General features: G+C 35.2%; 1 protein-coding gene across 2 annotated transcripts in view; it reads right to left on the minus strand.

Moving 5' to 3' along the window:
• The window catches only part of KCNJ16 (potassium inwardly rectifying channel subfamily J member 16), a 166,512-nt gene that overhangs the window by 120,300 nt on the left and 28,352 nt on the right, over positions 1–17,860 (minus strand). The gene's annotated exons all lie outside the window — the stretch shown is intronic.

Raw genomic sequence — 17,860 nt, forward strand, 5'->3', positions numbered from 1 at the left:
TTATACTTTTTTTAAACCTTTACCTTCCATCTTGGAGTCAATACTGCATATTGGCTTCAAGGCAGAAGAATGTTAAAGGCTAGACAATGGGGGTTAAATGACTTGCCCAGGATCACACAGCTGGGAAGTGTCTGAGGCTAGATTTGAACCCAAGACCTCTCATCTCTGGGCCTGAATTTCCATCCATTGAGCCACCCAGCTGCCCCCTTACCAAATTCTTTTTATGAAACAAATAAGGTATTGATACATAAATCAGGAATAACCAAGAAAACAAAGAAAACTATAGGCCAGTGATGGCAAACCTTTTGCATGGGTGCCAAACTCTCTGTGTTTACTCAGTCACCTTCTGTTCCCATTCCCCAACCCCAGAATTTGTTACTGGAAAGGTAGATGGACAGGGAATATGAAAAAATATCATTAGGCATGGTAGAGAAGGGGAAGGGAGCAGCTGAACATAGAATAGTATACTTGTCAGGTCTATGGGAAAGAAAAGAATTTAAGACCAAGCAAGAGATAGAGAACATTTCAAAATATAAACTGAATAATTTTGAGTATTAAATTTAAAAAGTTTTGTATAAACAAAACTATTGTAAGCAAAATTAGAAAGGAAGCAACAAACTGGGAAAATTTTTACAATAAAATTATCTGATAAATGTCTAATTTCTCAAATATACAAAGAACTAAGTCAATTTTTTTAAAGAAATGAAATCATTCCCCAATTAACAAATAGTGAAGGGATATGAATAGGCAGTTTTCAGATTAAGAAATCAAAACTATCAATAATCATATGAAAAAAATGTTCTAAATCTCTACAATTATAGAAATGCAAATCAAAACAACTCTGAGGTACCACCTTATACCAAGCGGATTGACTAATATGACAGTAAAGGATAATAACAAATGTTGGAGGGGATGTGGCAAAATTGGGACACTAAAGCATTGCTGTTAGAGTTGTGAATTGATCCTGCTATTCTGGAGGGCAATTTGGAATCATGCCCAAAGGACTTTAAAAGAATGCATGCCCTTTGATCCAGCAACACAACTACCTGCATACCAAAAAGAGAGAAAAAAAAAACTGGGCAAGGATATGTTTCTATAAAAATATTTATAACCATGCTTTTTGTGATAGCAAAAAAATTGGAAAATGAGGGGATGTCCTTTGATTGGAAAATGGTTGAACAATTTGTGATATGTAATGGTGATGGAATACTATTATGCTATAAAGAATGATAAATTGATGGATTTCAATAAAAACTGGAAAGACCTACATGAACTGATGTGCAGTGACGTAAGCAGAACCAGGAGAATATTATAAACAATAAATGAAATATTGTGGGGTGATCAAGGTAATAGCAATGCAATGATCTAGGACAATTCTGTGGTTCTTATAAGAAAGAATGCTATCCACATCTAGAGAAATAACTATAGGAATAGAAATCCAGAAAAAAAAAAACCATGAGATTTATCACTTGTTTACATGCATATGTAATTTTGGGTTTTGGTTTTAAAGAACTATTCTTTTACAAAAATGAATAATATGGAAATAGGTTCAGATTATAATATATATATACAACACCATGGAATGGCTTGTCAACTCTTAGGAGTAGACAGTGATCAGGGGAGGGAGAAAACATAAATCATGTAACCATGGAAAATATTTAAAAAGAAAAAAGAAAAAGGATTCATACTATCACCATAAGTCCATTGCAGTTTCCCTAGTCTCTTCTGTGCTCTAAAGAGTTCTAGAGTAGGTAGGTAGCTATGCTTATGTGTATGTAAGGTACTAAACTGGGATGCAGTTATCTATCACAGTCTGGAGCAAAGCAAACTGTGAGAGCAGCTGGGCAGCAAGACAGGGTTGGGAAATTGGATTAGGTCTTCAAGGCATGGTTTCAATCTTTTGTTTGAAATAAATTCCCAGAACATGAGACACACCTATATGCAAATGTAAGTACAAAAACATATCCCAAAGCCAAATACAAATTATGTCAGGATTGTTCCCCATTTTGCATTGTCCATGCCACTGATCCATGCCATTAGTATGAATCATGGAGAACTGGTTACATTCCACTCAGCAAGACGAGGTGGAGAAAGTTCATCAAAGTGAAGTCATAGTCTCATTTCAAGGATAATTCAGATGACAAGACAATGAAAGAATTTATGGCTATAAATCAAAAAGTTTTAATACTTAAATGATTGACTTTTACCATCTGGTCTTTGCTTCCAAAGCATTGTTTCTGGAAGTGCCCAAAGTGTTCAAACAAGTCACTTAAATATCTCTCATGCTCACTTCACTCATTTATACAAGGAAAAGGTCAGATCTTTGCTTTTTTCAGATCCTTTGGTCCTTTTATGAACTATGAACCTCTAAGAAGTTAGATTATATACCTAGAACAACTAAGTTCATATACATGAAATTATATAGTAAATCAAAACATTTATTTTCTTCTTAATGTCTTGCCCTTTGTTTAGGATTTACAGACCAAATGTACCCTCTTACTGACATTATAAATTAAATTTAGTGGTTTATAATTGAACTCTAATTTCTCTTTCAAAACCCTTTTCTTCATTAAATTAAATGATCCTTTAATTTGTAAGGGCCCAGATCAGCTGCTTCTCAGAGGTTCTGTTTTGTTTTGTTTTTTCAAAATCTGCCTTTTCTGGTAAGCAAGTAAGTTCTCTTATCACACTGCTCTCTTTTAAAAGATATCTGTGGTGTGTTCTTAATCCCCTGGTATCTAGCTACTCTTACTTGTCTATCAAGCAAGCAAGAATCAAATAATTGAAAGTATACTTTTGTGTGAACAACCATATTATACCTTCAGAGGGCACCTGCCTTAAAATTCAGGAAACATTTTTTTAAATGAATACTAGAACAACACAACTGTGTGCTAGGTCCTAGGGATTAAAAGATTATTCTATTCTTCAAGTTGACATTTGACTGTAGAAATTATAATGTTTTTATGTACTATATCTAGTATGATATGGGCCAGATCATTTGAATTCTCTGGGACTTCATTTCAACATCTATAAAAAGAGATGGTTGCATCAGTACCTTGCAACACATAGTTTATGATTCTATGAAAAAGTGAATCAGAGTCACTTTCTTAGCACCTCCCCAAATCTGCACATTGGCAATAGCTTACTCTGCACATATGTGATAGGGTCCTTTTGCTTATTATTGACAACTTATCAACTATTAGTTTGTCTTGTGAAAGAAGTCAAGGTAGTGAGCATTATGAATTATGGAATCATCAGAAGATGGAATGGTCTAATTTCAAAAGAGGTCACCCTTTTCTATTTTGTTCTTGATGACTGGATCCACATCAACTAAAAGTGGAGGGATAAAACAAATTATGTGGATAATTAAGTAACCCAAAGCCCTAGTTAAATTAATTGGCACAGTTGGATAATATTCAGACAAAATTATATATTGATCTGGATAGTTGTCTTCATTTACAAAAAGTCTTGTGCTTTCCCTTGCTTCCTTTCTTCTTTCAAACAAGTAGGAGGAAAAGAGAATCATAAAAAAAATCTACTTTTTCCCACTCCCTCCTCCTCTCAAAGAATAAGAAATGTTATTTCTTTTGGCAGCTGGAAACCAATCCCACCTTAGTTAGCATTAAAAGGAGAACAGGAAGCCAGCAAAAGAATTTTCCATTCATGAATCTCCTTTGATTTTTTTTTTCTTTTTTCTCCTATCAGGTAATTTTCAAAATCAAGACATTTCCAGTTAGTCTGTGCATCTTCTTGTTTTGGCTACCACAGTCAAGGGTAATTGAACTTTCCTTGAGTTTATGAGAAACCTGACTGTTCTTAGTCTTTTGTAGTCTTTGGAGGGAGAACCTGAGAACTTCTGCACTCCCAAAGGGAATATTGCTGAAACATTAAGCCCTTGCTTATTCAAAAGGACCTTTTCTTTTCTTAAAGATAAATCCCTTGCTGCAATTCTGCAAAACCACAAATCAAAATATTCCCTATTTCTGTGGGAGCTACTACTTTGTCCTTTAAAATAAATGCTTCATCTTGCCTTATTTGAACTAATATTTTCTTTTAAAATATACTCTATTGTAGTTAATTCTGCTGTGTTCTTGGTTGTCTATTGTCATCAAACATATTTTTAAAATATGAAAGTGGTAAAGGGTGAAAAGAGGCACTGATTTGAATGATCAATCGTTTTCTACTTAAATGTTTTCTTTTTTAAAAAATTAAATAATTGATTAAGTTCCATGGTCTATTCCCATCATGTTAATACTTAAAGATTATATGCTTTTAGGAGGATTGGCCCTTCCTACTCCACTAATTCTACAGTTTAAAAATATGATTTTCTAGAACTGATGAGCCCTGCAGGTGACTTGGTGAAAAGTTTTTTCTGAACTTAACTTAGATGGTTACTGGACAACAAACATTCAATTTTTCACTAGCACAGGTAACAAGAATTTGAGCACAAGCTGTTCCCTGTGCAAATAGAAAGGAAAATGATTTCAAATAAAGTTTATTAAGCTTGATCAAAATAACTTAAGTTTCTTACCCAACTGGGGTAAGAAAAAGTCAGAAATTATTAATTAACCCAATATCAACATGAATTATACTGCACTGATCTTTAGTTTTAAGAGAAATTTATGTCAAATAAGTATTATTTTTCCAAATAATTTATTTTTCATGTTTATAGAATGATGAGTTATTAAGTTCAATTTCTTGTAATTCTTACTTGTTAATTCTAATTCATTGATATAATTTTCTATTTTTTACCAGTGTCAAAAAGTTTGGATGATTACTGATTTATAATAGATTATGTGATCTCAAATTTCTACTCTAACTTCAATCTTAATCCTCTCTCCCCTTATTTCCTCCTTAGTTTTATAGATATTTTTCCTCAAAACAGATTGCAATATTACGTGTTCTAGCTCTGTTGGACATATTCCTAATAGTCTGATTGACATGGTAATAAATAAATATTGACATGGTAAATAAAATATTTTAAAATATAGCCATGTCCCACCTTTGATTCCTTAATATTCACCACCCCAGTAATTTAAGTTTTTCTTCATTTATTTATATCTGATTCTCAACAAGTATTGACTGAGTAGGCTCTGTGAGACTGCCTTCCCAGTAGCTTATGAATTTTGTATGTTTTGAATGGGACTTACCTTCCATTATTCATCCCTTAATTGTGTTATTGCCATGGTTGTAAGCTTATTTTTTAAAATGTTCTTTACTTAAGCATTTGTTTTGAGTTTCTTTACTAATGTTGTAGCATTTTTTAAGTAAAGAACCATGCTGTCCACAAAAAAAAGGGATAGTTTGTACTCTTTTTGCCTACTTTTATGCCTTTAATTTCCCCCCCTTGACAGTATCATTTAACAGCAGGGAAAAAATAAATGTTTGTTTTATTCCTCTGTTTACTGGGAAAGCTTCTAGAATTCTTTTCTTATATACTATTTTACCTTCAGGGTTTAGATATTTCAGTGACATTTAAAAAGCATCCTTCTATAACTATTTTCTGCAATTTTGTTTTCTGCAACTATATATAATCATGTGGTTTGTTATGCTTTGGTAAAAATAATTATTTTAGTTGTTTTGTTTTTTAACTTAATTTTTTGGTTTTATTAAAATACCCAGGAAACTCCCTTTCTCCCTCTCCTCTCTCCAGTAGAGAAGGCATCTTTTGATGAAAATTATGTCTTGCATATCTCTATTCATCAGTTCTTCCTCTGGAGGTGGATATACACAAGTCATTCTTCCAATACTATTTCTGTATAGGATGTTGTCTTGGTTCTTTTCATTTTGCTTCCCTAATTTCAGGTAGGTCTTTCCATATTTTTTTGTTTATTTCTTTGTTTGAGTAACCTGCTCACCATTTTTTTAAACCCTTACCTTCCATCTTAGAAACAATACTGTGTATTGGTTCTAAAGCAAGAGAATTGTAAGGGCTAGGCAATGTGGCTTAAGTGCCTTGCCCAGGGTCACAATCAGAGGCAAGATTTGAACCCAGGACCTCCTGAACCTGGGTCTGGCTCATAATACACTCAGGCACCCAGCTGCCCCCTCTGCTCATCATTTCTTATGGTGCAATAGTACTCCATCACAATCATATGCCACAATTGGTTAAGCTATTCTATAAATAATAGAAATCCTTTCAATTTCCATTTCTTTGTGAGGCAGAGTCAAGATGGTGGCCTAGAAGGGGAAGAAGTTCAGAACTGTGAAAACACTTCCTTCCTGATCAAAAACTGAACACTCCAAGGGGACTGAAAATGAAACCTAACAACAATACAGAGCCAAGGAACCCTACTGCTGGACTCAATTCAAAAGGTACACCACCCCAAAGGCCAGAATATGAGAACAATTGGGTTCAAGGGGAAGGCAGAAGGAAGGTCCCAGGACCACTCCACCCACCCACCGAGAGTGCTGAGCCTCCAGTGGGAGTGGGAACCTCTGGGTGGGCAAAGGTGCTGGTCTTGAGAGTGTACCTTGTGAGCAGGGCTGTGGCAATCTCAGAGCATCAAACACAGATGGCAGGGAAGGAGCTGGAGAGGGAGTATAGAGCTCGCAGAATTGTCAGAGCTGTGGAGATCCTCCATATTTGCTGCAGCCTTCTAGGAGGTTATGGCCTCAGAGCACACCCAGCTGAACCCAGCTGAAATTAATCCCATCAAAAGTCTTCAGAATTCAGGGAAGTGCAGGCTCCATACCCATACTCATTGACTGCTTGACTTTAATCCAATCAAAAGTCTCCAGACAACAGGGAAGCTCAAAGCCCAACACTCCTCTCCCAGAGACTGCACCAAGAAATCCTCTTTCAAAGCTCCAAGAGGGGAGACTGACAGAAGCCCCCAAATCCAAAACAATGTAAGGGAGAAGAGCACAGATAAATATGAGGGGCAAAGAAGGGATGAATATGAGCAAACAGCAGAAAAAGAAGAAAGAAATTACAATAGATAGCTTCTATACAACGAATGGAACAGAGGGATCAGCAAATGATAAATCGGAAATTCCAGTGAATTGGATACAGGCTTTGGAAGAACTAAAAATGTAATTCAAAACACAATTAAGAGAGGCTGAAGACGGGGACTTCTGGGGTTAACATGGCTGCAATCTAGATGCAAATCGCTTCCTCTCCCCAGCACCGAATGAAATAGACTACCTCAAAAGACCATAAAAATCACCTTTAGAAGAACAGAGGGACTCTCCAGTACCCCACAGAAATGAGGGTACGTGGGGATTGAACATTTCCACACTATAAGGAGGAGGAAAAGCTTGCACAAAAACATGAACTGAGCCATCCCTCCCCCCTAAGACCCACCCCTAAACCAGGGTAAGGTATCAGAGCACTCACTAGGACAGTGAATGAGTGAGGAGCGTCTCTGTCTGGGAGGGGGGGGCACACCAGGGTCCTTGGGATCTAAAGACTGCAAGGAAACGACCTCTCAGGGCAGTTTCAAGGGAAAATCCTGCGCTGAGCAAAGGGAAGACCCTGCTGAGAGGCTGCTCTGAGCAAAGGGGAGGGCACGCTGAGCACGGGGCCCTCACTCTAAGAAATCTTGGAGGCAGGGAAGAACTAGTCTGAGGCACCCTAAATTCACAGAAAACCCGCTCAAATCACCCAGACCCCTGACCAAAAAGGAAAGGGGAATAAAACCACCAAAAGGATGGGTCACATGTCCCAAAATCAAGCCTCCAGGAAGAAAGGGAAAAAGGTGACTATTGAAAACTTTTATGGCAGGAGTACCCAAGGAGAAGAAGAGAAAGAGGATGAAACCCAAACAAAATCAAAACATGCCTCACAAAATGGAAATTATCCACAAGATCTGGAAAAATTCAAATTGGAGCTTACCCAAAAGATGGAAACCTTCTGGAAAGAAAAATGGGAGAAAGAGATCAGCAGTCTGATAGACAAGACTTCACAATTGGAGAAAGAGCTGGAAGCATCTAATAAAAGGCCAGACAAAGCTGAAAAGCAAAACCAGTCTCTAACGACCAGAATTAAGCAACTTGAAGACAGTGAGCATTCAAAACAGCAAGAATTAATAAAGGAAATCCAAAAAATTAATGAATTAGAAGAAAAGAAAACACAAAATAACTCACTGAATAGGTCACAGACCTGGAAAACAGAGGAAGAAGAGACAAAATGAGAATTATTGGTCTGCCTGGAAAACCAGAGATAAACAAAAACCTCAATGCTATACTACAGGAGATTAAAGAAGAAAATTGCCCACATGTTCTGGAGTAAGGGGGCAAAATAGAAATAGAAAGAGTTCATAGAACACCCTCTATACTAAATCCCCAAAAGTCAACCCCCAAGAATGAAATCGCCAAATTCAAGAGCTTCCAAGAAAAGGAGAAAATCCAATAAGAAGCCAAGAAGAGGAGCTTCAGATATAGGGGGGCTCCCATAAGGATCACACATGACTTAGCAGCTAACACACTAAGGGACTGCAAAGCATGGAACATGATACTTAGAAAGGCAAGAGAGCTGGGTCTCCAACCAAGAATCAACTACCCAGCAAAACTGACTATATACTTCCAGGGGAAAGTATGGGCATTCAACAAAATAGAAGATTTCCAAGCATTTGCTAAGAAAAGACTAGAACTTAGTGGAAAATTTGATATTCATTCACAGAAAGCAATAGAAACATGAAAAGGTAAATATGAAAGAAAGGGAAAAAGGAGAAAAATCTTATTTTTTTCTTTAAGTCAAACTCTCTTCTATAAGGACTAAATTTATATCAAATTATATATATATATATATATATATATATATATTAATATGTGGGGAAAATGTATTGTGTAACTCTCAAAAATTGTATGCACCATAAGAGTAGTTAGAAGAATCATGCATAGGGAAAGATTGGAGCATCAAGAAGATTTGGTGAAAGGGGGGGCAACGAAATGAAAAGGGAGGGGGGAAGGATCGACAATACTAAGACTTACTTCAAGAAATAGGGAGAGGGACTAAATAGAGTAATCTTTCCCATACAAATATACACATGGGAAAAAGAGGGGAAGATCTCTCATATGAGAAGGAAAGGAAGAGAGCATGAAGTGGTATTACTTAAACCTTATTCTCAGTGAAATCAACTCTGAGAGGGAAGAACATCTAGATCCCGTGGGATCCTGAATTCGATCTTATCCAACAGTGTAAGAAAGAAAGGGAAATTAAGGAAGGGTAGAGGGGAGGGCGTATTAAAAGGGAAGGAAGGAAAGGGGGAGGAGATGGGAGCATAAAAAGGGAGGGGCTAGAAATGGAAGCATACCAAGGGAGGAGAATAGGGGGACTGACCTAAAGTAAATCACTGGTTCAAAATGATATAGCTAAAGAACAAAGGTCAGAACTAGGGGAAGATATCAAAATGCCAGCAAATCCACAAATGACAATCATATGAATGTGAATGGGATGAAGTCACCCATAAAACGTAGACAAATAGCAGATTGGATTAGAACCCAAAACCCTACCATATGTTGTCTTCAGGAAACACATATGAGGCAGGTTGATACTCACAAGATTAGAATTAAGGGATGGAGAAAGACCTTTTGGGCCTCAACTGATAGAAAGAAGGCAAGAGTTGCAATCATGATATCTGACAAAGCCAAAGCACAAATAGACCTAATCCAAAGGGATCGGGAAGGTAAATATATTCTGTTAAAAGGGAGTATAGACAATGAGAAAAGGTCACTAATTAACATGTATGCACCAAACAGAATAGCATTCAAATTTTTAATGGAGAAATTAGGAGAATTGAAGGAGGATAGACAGTAAAACCATATTAATGGGAGACTTGAAACAACCACCATCAAATTTAGATAAATCAAACCAAAAAATAAATGAGAAAGAGGTAAGAGAGGTGAATGAAATCTTAGAAAAACTAGAGTTAATAGACATATGGAGAAAAATAAATAGAGACAAAAAGGAATACACCTTCTTTTCAGCACCACCTGGCATATTCACAAAAATAGATCATACACTAGGTCACAGAAACATGGCACTCAAATGCAGAAAAGTAGAAATAATAAATGCAACCTTTTCAGATCATAAAGCAATAAAAATGTTGATCAGTATGGGTACATAGAGAGCCAAATAAAAAATTAATTGAAAATTAAATAATATGATACTCCAAAATCTGTTAGTTAGAGAAGAAATCATAGAACCAATTAATAATTTTGTTGAGGAAAATGACAATGGTGAGACATCCTTTAAAATCTTATGAGATGCAGCCAAGGCAGTACTTAGATGAAAATTCATATCCCTGGGTGCATATATTAACAAATTAGGGAGGGCAGAGATCAATGAATTGGAAATGCAAATCAAAAAACTTGAAAACTAACAAATTAAAACCCCCTAGAAGAAAACCAAACGAGAGATCCTAAAAATTAAGGGAGAAATTAATAAAATCAAAAGTGATAGAACTATTGCACTAATAAACAAGACTAGAATTTGGTACTTTGAAAAAACAGACAAAATACACAAAGTACTGGTCAATATAATTTAAAAAAAGGAAAGAAGAAAAGCAAATTAATAGCATCAAGAATGAAAAGGGGGACCTCACCTCCAATGAAGAGGAAATTAAGGCAATCATTAAAAATTACTTTGCACAACTATATAGCAATAAATATACCAACTTGGTGATATGTATGAATATTTACAAAAATATAAATTGCCTAGACTAACAGAGGAATAAACAGATTTCTTAAATAATCCCATATCAGAAAAAGAAATCCAACAGGCCATCAAAGAACTTCCTAAGAAAAAATCCCCAGGGACTGATGGATTCACTAGTGAATTCTATCAAACATTCAAAGAACAGCTAACCCCAATACTATACAAACTATTTGATATAATAAGCGAAGAGGGAGTTCTTCCAAATTCCTTTTATGACACAAACATGGTTCTGATCCCAAAGCCAGGCAGGACAAAAATGGAGAAAGAAAATTATAGACCAATCTCCCTAATGAATATAGATGCAAAAATCTTAAACAGGATACTAGCAAAAAGACTCCAGCAAGAGATCAAAAGAGTCATTCACCATGATCAAGTAGGATTTATACCAGGGATGCAGGGCTGGTTCAATATTAGGAAAACCATCCACATAACTGACCACATCAAAAAGCAAACAAACAAAAATCACATGATTGTTTCAATAGACACAGAAAAAGCCTTTGATAAAATACAACACCCATTCCTATTAAAAACACTAGAAAGCATAGGAATAGAAAGGTCGTTCCTAAAAATAATGAACAGTATATATCTGAAACCATCAGCTAATATCTACAATGGGGATGGACTAGATGCATTCCCAACAAGATCAGAAGTGAAAAAAGGATGCCCATTATCACCTCTACTATTTGACATTGTACTAGAAACACTAGCAGTAGCAATTAGAGAAGAAAAAGAAATTGAAGGTATTAAAATAGGCAAGGAGGAGACCAAGTTATCACTCTTTGCAGATGACATGATGGGCTACTTAAAGAATCCTAGAGATTCAACCAAAAAGCTTATTGAAATAATCAACAACTTTAGCAAAGTTGCAGGATACAAAATAAACTCGCATAAGTCATCAGCATTTTTATATATTTCCAACACAGCTCAGCAGCAAGAACTAGAAAGAGAAATCCCATTCACAATCACCTTAGACAAAATAAAATACCCAGGAATCTATCTCCTGAAACAAACACAGGATCTATATGAACACAACTACAAAACACTTTCCACAAAACTAAAACTAGACTTGAGCAAATGGAAGAACATTAACTGCTCATGGGTAGGACAAGCCAATATAATAAAAATGACCATCCTACCCAAACTCATCTATCTATTTAGTGCCATACCCATGGAACTTCCAAAAATTTTTTTTTACTGATCTAGGAAAAACCATAACAAAGTTCATTTGGAAGAACAAAGGATCAAGGATATCCAGGGAAACAATGAAAAAAAAATACAAAGGAAGGGGGCTTTGCACTCCCAGATCTCACACTATATTATAAAGCAGTGGTCATCAAAACAATTTGGTACTGGCTAAGAGACAGAAAGGAGGTTCAATGGAATAGACTGGGGACAAGCAACCTCAGCAAGAGAGTATATGACAAACCCAAAGATCCCAGCTTTTGGGACAAAAATCCACTATTTCATAAAAACTGCTGGGAAAATTGGAGGACAGTGTGGGAAAGATTAGGCTTAAATCAACACCTCACACCCTACACCAAGATAAATTCAAAATGGGTGATTGACCTGAACATAAAGAAGAAAACTATAAGAAAATTAGGCGAACTCAGAATAGTATACATGTCAGACCTTTGGGAAGGGAAAGATTTTAAAACCAAGCAAGATTTAGAAAGAGTCACAAAATGCAAAATAAATAATTTGGAATACATCAAATTAAAAAAGTTTCTGTACAACAAAACAAATGTTACTAAAATTAGAAGGAAAGCAACAAATTGGGAAGCAATCTTCATAAAAACCTCTGACAAAGGTTTAATTACTCAAATTTACAAAGAGCTAAATCAGTTGTACAAAAAATCAAGTCATTCTCCAATTGATAAATGAGCAAGGGACATGAACAGGCAGTTCTTAGCCAAAGAAATCAAAACTATTAATAAGCACATGAAAAAGTGCTCTACATCTCTGATAATCAGAGAGATGCAAATCAAAGCAACTCTGAGGTATCACTTCACACCTTGCAGATTGGCTAACATGACAGCAAAGGAAAGTAATGAATGCTGGAGGGGATGTGGCAAAGTAGGGACACTAATTAATTGCTAGTGGAAATGGTTTTGAGTCAAGAACACATGTGGAATCATGTGCTAGCTATGGTAGAGGTGGTGGTGTGGGGGGGGAGGAAAAGAAAATGATTTTTGTTTCCAATTAATAATGTTTGGAAATGACAAAATAAAATAATGTTTAAAAAACTAAAAAGGAAAAAAAAGGAAAAAAAAAGAGAGGCTGAAGACAATTGGGAAAAGAGCTTAAACACTATGATAAGTCATCTGTAAACATAGGCACTTGAACAAAAACTAGAAAATAGTGTCTGGAAAGCCAAAATCAAACAGGTGGAAAATGAGTCAAAGGAGATGAAAGATGAGGCAAAGATGATGAAAGATGAGGTAAAACAGTTGAAAGATAACCTCATTGGAAAATCAGAACAGAAAGGAAAGGATGACCAAAAAGCCAGAATACTACAACTAGAACTAAGTGACATCACAAGGCAGCAAGACACTATAAAACAAAACCAAAAGAATGAAAAAATTGAGGAAAATATGAAACATCTCATTCACAAAACAGACAATTTAGAAAATTATTTGTGAAGAGACAATTTAAGAATCACTGGTCTATCAGAAGACCATGACAAAAGAAAAAGCCTGGACCTACAGGAAATTATTCAAGAAAACTGCCCCGACATTCAAGAACAAGAGGGAAAATTAGAGATTGAAAGAATCCACAGATTACCTCCTCTACTTAGTCCCCAAATGACAACACTCAGGAATATTACAGCCTAATTCAAGAATTATCATAATTAAAAAAAGATATTACAAGCTTCCAAGAAGTCATTCAGATACCATGGAACCACAGTGGGGATAATGCAGGATCTGGATGCATCCACACTGAAGGACTGAAAGGCATGGAATATGATATTCCAGAAAGGAAGGGAAATAGATCTACAATCAAGAATCAACTACCCAGCAAAACTGATTATATTATTACAGGGGAAAGTATGGTCATTTAACAAAATAGAAGAATTCCAAGAATTTGTAAAGAAAAGACTAGAACTGAACAGAAAATTTTATGTCCAAGCACAGAACTCAAGAGAAACACCAAAAGGTAATTATAAAAAAGGGAAAAAAGAAAAACAAAACAAAACAAACAAAAAACCCACCTTTTTTTAAGAGCCTTAATAAATTAAATGTAATTCATCCCTGTAAGAAAATAGGTCATTGGTAACTCTTAAAACTGTTGTTATTACCTGGGTATCTAGAAGAATTACACTTATAGGGAACAGTGTCAAACTGTATAGGATAAAAGGACAAGCCATAAATAGGTATATAGATATATGCATGCTAAATTCATATTCATGTGTGTATATATACTAGAGCTAAAAAAGAGTTTAATACTAAGAGAAATGGGAAAAGAATGGGGGTAAATATATATGTCACAAAGAAGTTCATGGTAGGAGGTGGGAGAACACCAATACACTGGAAGGGTAAAGAGGTTGGAAATAGGAAATACTCAACTCTAACATACTTTGAAATTGACCCAAAGAGGGGAAAACAATCCATGTCATTGGGGCAAACAATAGATTTGCACCCTATAGGGGAGGAGAAAGGTAATGAATGACCTGGTGGGGACGAAAACAGTATAAGGGAGGTAGAGGGTGGGGGGATATTTTTAGAAAGACTACAGGGAAAATAAGAGGGGGAATAAGAGGGGAGAGGGTAGAAAGGGAGATGAAATAAGGGTGGGAACTAGGGGTACTGAATAAAAACAAATATTGGTGTAGAAGTAAATAGTGAAAGAAGAAAAGGCAGGACTAGGAGTGGAAATCAAAATGCTGGGAAATACAGAGCTAGTAGTCATAACTCTGAATGTGAATGGAATGAACTCACCCATAAAATGCAAGTGAATAGCAGAGTGGATTAGAATCCAAAATCCTACCATATGCTGTTTACAATAAACACAGATGAGGAAGGTAGATACACATAGGGTGAGAGTAAGAGGATGGAGCCAAATCTATTGGGCCTCAACTGATAAAAAGAAGGCAGGAGTCGCAATCATGATATCTGACAAAGCCAAAGTAAAAAATAAATATAGTTTTAAAAGATAGGGAAATTAATTACATCCTGATAAAAGGAAGTAGACAATGAGGAAATATCTGTACTAAACATGGTTGCACCAAATGGCATGGTATCCAAATTTCTAAAGGAGAAACTAGAGGAAATACTAGTAGGAGACCTGAACCTTCCTCTATCCTAATTAGATAGATCAAAATAAAAAATAAATAAGAAAGAGGTAAGAGAAGTGAATGAAATCTTAGAAAAATTAGTTATTAGACATGTGGAGAAAAATAAATAGGGACAAAAAGGAGTATACTTTTTTTCAGCAGTACATGGTATATTCACAAAATTTGATGATGTATTAGGGCATAAAAATATTGCAAATGTGTACAAAAGGGCAGAAATAATAAATGCAAACTTCTCAGATCATAATGCAATGAAAATAATAATTAGTAAGGGTACATGGAGAGGTAAATAAAAAATTTAATGGAAATTAAACAATACAATTCTCCAAAACTGGTTTGGTAAAGAACAAATCATAGAAACAATTAATAACTTCATTGAAGAAAATGATAATGATGAGACATCCTTTCATATATGAACAAAATAAGAAGGACAGAGGTCAATGAATTGTGCATGCAAATTAAAAAACTAGAAAGCGAACAAATTAAAAATCCTCAGATGAAGACTAAATTAGAGATCCTAATAACTAAGGAGAAATTAATAAAATTGAAATTCAAAGAACTGTTGATTTAATAAATAAGTCTAGAAGCTGGTATGTTGAAAAAAATAAAATAGACAAAGTACTGGTCAGTCTAATTAAAAAAAGGGAAGAAAAAAAACAAATTGATAGTATCGAAGATGAAAAGGGAGACCTCACCTCTAATGAAGAGGAAATTAAGGCAATCATTAAAAACTCCTATGCCCAATTATATGGCAACAAATATAGCAATCTAAGTCATATGGATGAATACTTATGAAAATATAAATTGCCTAGACTAACAGAGAAAGAAATAAATTACCTAAACAACCCCATATCAGAAAAAAAATCAAACAGGCCATCAAAGAACTGTGTAAGAAAAAATCTCCAGGTCCTGATGGATTCACAAATGAATTCTATCAAACATTCAAAGAACAACTTATTCCAATATTATACTGTAAAAAATAGACTCGAACACAGGACTACAATCCCCACAAGCCTTTGCTCCACTTCCCCAAAATGCTTTGTAATCTCACGGGAATTCTGAGGTGGGCCGAGATTGAGGAAGAATTTAAGCTGGCGGCAAAGGTTTTTGGGCCTCTCATTTGGACTTTCGTTTTGGAGCAGATGCATCTCTTCTGTGATGTGAGGTTATCTGGCCTAGGCCTCTGGCCTAGGCACATGTTTTTTCTTATTCTGTATTTTCTTTAATCTTTAACCTTTAATAAACCTCTAAAAAAATATAATACTCCTTGCAGAGAGAAACTAATTTCTACCTGCCTCAGTCTCCCCATATTCCTAAATTATAACTATTACAATACAAACTATTTGACAGAATAAGCAAAGAAGGAGTTCTACCAAATTAATTTTACGACACAAACATGGTACTGATCCCAAAGCCAGGCAGGTCAAAAACAGAGAAAGAGAACTATAGACTAATCTCCCTAATGAATATAGATGCAAAAATCTTAAATAGGATACTATAAAAAGACTCCAGCAAGTCATCACCAGGGTTATTCTCTATGACCAGGTAGGATTCATACCAGGAATGCAAGGATGGTTCAATATTGGGAAAACCATCCACAGAATTGACCAAATTAACAAACAAATAGACAAAAATAAAATGATCATCTCAATAGATGGAAAAAAAGCCTTTGATAAAATACAATACCCATTCCTATTGAAAACAATAGAAAGTATAGGAATAGAAGGGTCGTTCCTAAAAATTATAAACATCATATATCTGAAATTATCTTCAAAAATCATCTGCAATGGGGATAAACTAGATGCATTCCCAATAAGATCAGGAGTGAAATAAGGATGCCCATTATCACCTCTATTATTTGACATTGTACTAGAAACACTAGCAGTAGCAATTAGAGAAGAAACAGAAATTGAAGGTATTAGAATTGGCAATGAGGAGACCAAGCTATCACTGTTTGCAGATGATTTGATCTTCCACTTAAAGAATCCTAGAGAATCAACCAAATAGCCAATTGAAACAATCAACTATTTTAGCAAAGTTGCAGAATACAAAATAAACCCGCATAAGTCATCAGCATTTCTATATATCTCCAATGAATTTCAGCAACAAGAATTAGAAAGATAAATTCCATTTAAAATCACCCTAGACAATATAAAATACTTACGTATCTATATGCTGAGACAAATACAGGAACTATATGAACACACCTACAAAACACTCTCCACACAATTAAAACTAGATCTAAACAATTGGAAAAATATTGATTGCTCATGGGTGGGATGAGGTAAAATAATAAAAATGACAATCCTATCCAAATTAATTTACTTAATTAGTGCCATACCCATTGAACTACCAAAAAACTTCTTCACTGAATTAGAAAAAGCGTAACAAAGTTCATTTGGAAGAACAAAAGATCAAAATATCCACGGAAATCATGAAAAAAAATGCAAAGGAGGGAGGTCTTGCATTCCCAGATCTCAAACTATACTATAAAGCAGTGGTCATCAAAACAATTTGGTACTGGCTAATAGACAGAAAGAAGGATTAGTGGAATCAATTTGGGGTAAATGACCTCCTCAAGACAGTCTGTGATAAGCCCAAAGATCCTAGTTTTGGGGACCAAAATCCATCATTTGATAAAAACTTCTGGGAAAATTGGAAGACAGAAAGGGAGAGATTAGGTTTGGATCAACATCTCACACCCTACACCAAGATAATCTCAGAATGGGTGAGTGACTTGAATATAAAGAAGGAAACTATAAGCAAATTAGGGGAACACAGAATAATATACTTGTCAGATCTTATGTAAAGGAAAGACTTTAAAACCAAGAAAGAGCTAGAAAAAAAGCACAAAATGAAAAATCAATAATTTTGATTACATCAAATTAAAAAGTTTTTGTACAAATAAAACT

Source organism: Monodelphis domestica, chromosome 2 (genome assembly GCF_027887165.1).
Source record: "Monodelphis domestica isolate mMonDom1 chromosome 2, mMonDom1.pri, whole genome shotgun sequence".
NCBI lineage: Eukaryota > Metazoa > Chordata > Mammalia > Didelphimorphia > Didelphidae > Monodelphis > Monodelphis domestica.